The following is a 5,707-nucleotide window of genomic DNA, read 5'->3' on the forward strand; positions in this document are numbered from 1 at the left end:
AATTGGCAATGGTTAAATAGAGAACTTGGTGAATAAGGCAATGGAAAGCCATAATTTTCAGTTTATCTGAATACTCATCTTGTAATTTTCTAGCACAAATCCTCTAGTTTCACCTGTCATTGATTTAGTGCCATCAGTTGTTACAGAAACAAGCTTGTCAAGAGGAAGCTTACATTTTTCTAAAATGCTCCATATGGCATCAAAAATATCTTTGCCTATTATTATTCCGTGAAAAGGGATAATTTCCAACAATTCTTCAATGATCTTCATGTTGTTATTGCAACAACGGAAAAAAACAAGTTGCAGCTTTTATGTCCGTGCTTTCATCAATTGCAATTGAAAAGCATTGGACTTTGGTAGATATTTCCTTTAGTTGTGAACTGACATCATCTGCCATTCCTGTAATTCTGTCTGCCAATGTATTTCTTGATAATGAAATACAGTAATACCCCAAACTTACGTGATAGGTGGGACTGAGAGATAACCGCGTAAGTCAAATTCGTGTAAGTTGGGGTATAATCTCACAATTTGTGTAAAATCCAAATCGGATGTATGTAAGCTAATAAATGTTCTCGTTAATCTTATCTCGTCTTTCGATTCGTTCACGGTTACAAGAAATCACCACATATTGTCTCTCAAGTCTCCATAGATATAACAAACACAGAAAAAAATAACTCAAAATAAATTGTAGCTATGTGTCGATTCTGTGCGGCACATCTGAACATGTAAGCTGAACAATAGTGTGGGGGGAGTGAGTAATCAAGAGTTGCATGGCGCTCAAACAAAAGACGAATCGACGAGATTTGAAAATCACGAAACTCCGGGTTCGTGTAAGTTGAGGTATTACTGTATCTCAAAATACCTGTACTCCTTTTCTGGACAGACGAATTAGGTAGTTTTTATCACACATTCCTTGATTAAAGAACCATTGGTGAATGATTTTGATTATTTTGCTAATAAACTGCTTAGCCAGTTATGAAACAAATAGCTTATTTCATAACTGGCTCTTATTACTGATTCATTATTTTTCATAAATTTTGTAAGCACTCATCGTTTATAAAATTAAGTGAATTCTTCATTGTTTTTAATTTTTTCTTTTCTTATTTTTCCTTCGAAGCATGAAAATTGTTGTTTGTGATTAGTGCTATAGTGTCGCTTAATGTTGTATTCTTTAGCAACACTAATTGTTTCCTTGCAGATTAAGCAAATTTAGTGTTTACTTCCACACAAAAATAGTTCGGCTCATACCTTTCTTGAAATTTTCTTCCCTCGTCATCAATCTTTTGTTTTTTATTTAGCGTTGAAAGTGACATTTTCTGTATAAAAATTAGGGTTTAAATTTAAATTTTAAAACTTCAAATAACCGCAACCACATATACTTACATTTTTTTTAGCATATTATAAAAGAAAACAACCCTCAAATCTTTAATATACCAATTGGGACAAAGAAACTAGCACAAATGTCTTCTGTTAAAATTTGAAGAAAATATGATTACACACCTCAATTGTGGCGGCTGTCCCTACCTGCTGTGTATGGCTCTGCAAGTGAAAGAAAGACTTTTTAGCGAGTTTTGAAGCTTGGCATCTCTATATTGAAATTGGCTTGAAGTTACTGGCGAGATGTACAACCACGGCATAGTCTTCCATTGTTGACCAGTACATCATATCATATGACATATGTCATAGCAATGATGTGATGGTTACTCGTTATTTTCTTCGTAACATATTGTTCTGTTTTTCATTTTATTGTAGAGCATCGTGGCTGTGGGCCATGAAAAATAACATCAGGGGCCACCAGTTTGATACCCAATCTAAAGAATTTATAATTTAGATAATTTATGTAATATTAGTGTGTGAAGCTTTTATTAGACCTCTTAAAGATATAAAATTGGAAATTTAAGGCTATTATGTAAATGGTATGCTTATTGTATGAGATGGTTTGAAGGTAAAGTTCTGAACTTTTCTCAAAAAATTTAATTCTGTTTATTTAACAATAAAATTTTTTGTTTGAAAAGTATGGAGGAATTTTCTAAAGAAAATTGTAGAAAATCTAGGAAAAGTATGGAGGAATATTAAATTTTGAAAGTGACTCCATACTTTTTCTAGATTTTAACATTAGGCAAATATCATCTGGTTTAGCTTCTGGAGTTTTCCATAAATCCAATTTATCTCCTTTTATTGCAACTGAATGTTCACAACAAACTCTTTCAAATAGATATGGAAAAAGAGATTACAGTTATTTCTAACTTTTTTCAAACAGATTTAAAATTCACAAAATTTTCTATTCCTTATCTAGATATTACTTTACATTTAGTTTATTTTATGAATCAGGACTTTTTACTAATTAGCCTTCAATCATCGCTATGATGTTTGATAGTTAATGATAAGGATTTATCTTTATGAGAAAAAAAAAATTAGAAATATATCAAATTCTTGATCAATAATTCTACTAGAATTTCTCATTCATATATTGGGGCTACTTTTAGGATATTGGCAACATGTATAAAGAAACATTAACAAGGTGTCTTGCAAAAACATAAAGCTACCCATTTTTTTGGAATAATACATTTTTATTACACTTCAACAAAAAATCAGTGACAGAAAGAAATGTAGATGTAGAAGGATTATTTTTTCTATTTACAATCAAAAATAAAAACACTGTATTTACTTGCTTATAAGATGACCTTGCATATAGGACAAGGTGTGAGTTCAAAGATCAAAATAAAGAAAATTAGATTTATTAATACAATTCTAATTTTATTTCATTTAATCACAAATAAAACGTCAAATGCACATAAACGCACACATTGTCCTACAAAAATTACTGGCATTTTAAACGTTAAGGAAAAATCTTGTAAAATCAACAACGTAATTTGTTCATGTAAAGCTGGACAAACGATAACTTTTTTTTGCCAATTCTTAACAGTTAAATCCACTATCCACTAATTACACTTATAAGTTTCTCTGAATTCTGATTTCTGAATAATCATCCGCTTTCATGTGGGAATAAATTAAACCTTATATCAGGCTCCTGTGTGATTTTGGAATTTCAAATTGAAATTCAATTCAAAAACTTTGCTTTTCCTATTGGTATTCATTGTTACTCCTGACAAAATACAAGAATGATTAAAAACAAAAATATTTTATCTGGGTAGTTTCAAACACCAGAAAATGAGCATCTGGTAAAAAAAATACAAACACACAGTTCACAAAAATTATTGCAAAAATGCATTTTTGCGTTATTTATCAAAAATCAATCATCATCAGCTATGATTTAATAATTACAAAGGAATAGTACACTTTGTAATTGGTGGCATAATTGAATTTATAACACCATTAATTGTTAAGAATGCTAATCTTCTGATGGTAAAATTTGAATTTTTATTCTAGATTATTATTATCCAAACTACCATTATGACATTCCATTATGTATTCTACTTGAAGAATGTCCAAAAACATTTAAATTTTTGTTGTTTCTTCAAGGTCATTTGAGTGTTTATCTTTGTATGGCAGCTCCGATTTAATATTAAATTACTCACTGGCCTTATTTTTTTAAAACACAATTACTTTTGATTTTTAGAATAAAAATTTTTATTTTTGAATGTAAGTATTAAAGAATAAGTAATCCTTTTACACTTACATTCATTCCTGTCATTAGTTTTTTTCTTATATATAATAAAAGTTTATTACTCCAAATAAATTGGATTGGCCTGATACTTTTGCAATACACCTTATAACACAGTGGTTCCCAACCTTTTCTAGGATGCGAAACATTTTTGTGAGCAATTTTCTTTAGCGGAACACTTACTTAAGTTAATATGAAATACATAAGCTTGTCATTTTATTAGAATTGAGCAGTTATAATTGAAAATCTCTACTCGTATTATTAATGCCAATTTTAGGACAAAAAAAAATATACCTAAATAACTTTAATGGGAAACTTGGCCTGATGTGCCTGATGTTTTTTACATATTTCTTCTATGTTGGGATGTATACAAGACAATGCCACCCTTATTTCTTTCTCTAAATTTCTCAGTCTTTCCTTTTTTTTTTAAATATATTTTGTATTGGTTAATGTGGAAAACCCAAGTTCACATAAATATGAAGTTGAAAAAAATAGTAAAATTTTTATGGCTTTTTATTTTATATTCGTGGATATTCTTGTTGGACCGATATCTAGAATTCATCAAGATTCGTTTCAGCGTGTTTGATTTTCAAGGAGCAGTCGGATGACAAGGATATGAGCTCCTCTTCCTCTGAGACATTAAATTCAAAATTATTATATAATTCTTTTGAAATAAATGGATTCCTAATCTAGTAATATTTGTCCGTGTTGAGAGAAGGAAAATATTTTCTTACGTTGTTTTCTAATATTGCTAAATGTTCTCATATCAAGGAAACAATATCTATATTATTATGTATGGAAGGAAACATACTGAGATAATTTTCTTCTCTTTTTTACCAAAGAATGATCTTCTTGTGGAAAGCTGATAGTTTGTCCGTTGATGTTAAGATGTTTTCCTGTACACTTTGCATAGTAGTATTTACAATGTTTAAATAATTAAATATGTTCGTTAAATATCCAACTTTGGCACACCACATATCATTTTTAAGATTTTCTGAAAAAGCACATATTTTCTTGTTCGAAGAAAACTATCAATTCTTTTTTCAGTTCCAGTACAGTAAAAAGCATTTTTCCTCGAGAAAGCCACCTGATTTCTGTATGAAAAATTAACCCTTCATATTTTGCTTCCATCGTTGCACACAGTTGTTTAAAAATTTGGGATTTCAACAGTCTTGCCTTTATGTAATTTGCCACATTAACAACACTAGTAAGAACATCTTTTAATTCTGCAGGTAATCTTTTTTGCAATAAGCAATTTTCTAAGTAAGAAGCAGTGATTTATATAAATCTCACTGTTTCGTTGCTTTGCAAATGCCACAAATCCCTTGACTGATTCTGTCATTGATGGAGCTCCATCAGTGCAGATTTCCATGCATTGATCCCAGTTCAAATTCGAACGTTCAATTGATAGCATTATAAACGGCTTCTTCATTCGTTCCTTCTAGTAACTTTCTGCAACACAAAAATTTATTGACTATTCTATTTTCTTTAACAAATCGAATGTATCCAAGTAAAATGGCTTTTCCATTAGTATCTGTGATTCGTCAATTTGAAGAGCGAAACATGTATTGTGAAGTTTACTTGCAAGTCGAATACGATTGTACACTTCCCGATTTCCGACTAAATCTGCGGAACACTTAAGAGATGCTTATGGAACACCGGTTGGGAACCACTATTATAACATTTCTAAAAAGCCTTGTCCAAGCTTATAGTTTTCTACACTGTTTGAGATATGATCTATATAGAAATTATTAAATTCAATAGCCTGCCACTAAAAATAGCACCTTAACTATTCCAAAATAAGATTTATAGGTCTTTTTAGCCTATTTTGTCTTATTTCACAGACCTATAAGGAAATAGAAAACTTTGTGTTGCTTTACTCACAAATTGCCAAATACGGAATACAGTGGTGATCAGTTAATGAACATAATCTGTTTCAAGACTTTGTTTGTTATTCGAATTGTTCATTAACCGATTATCAATTTACCATACGTTTGTATGGGAATTTGATTAATTCGTTCTGGAGACCCCAAAAAATAAAAAATATATACTTTCTTACTAACTACGTTCATTTATATGTAA

This window comes from Centruroides sculpturatus, unplaced genomic scaffold, assembly GCF_000671375.1.
Source record: "Centruroides sculpturatus isolate CEXI.00-Female unplaced genomic scaffold, Cexi_2.0 scaffold1655, whole genome shotgun sequence".
NCBI classification, from domain to species: Eukaryota; Metazoa; Arthropoda; class Arachnida; order Scorpiones; family Buthidae; genus Centruroides; species Centruroides sculpturatus.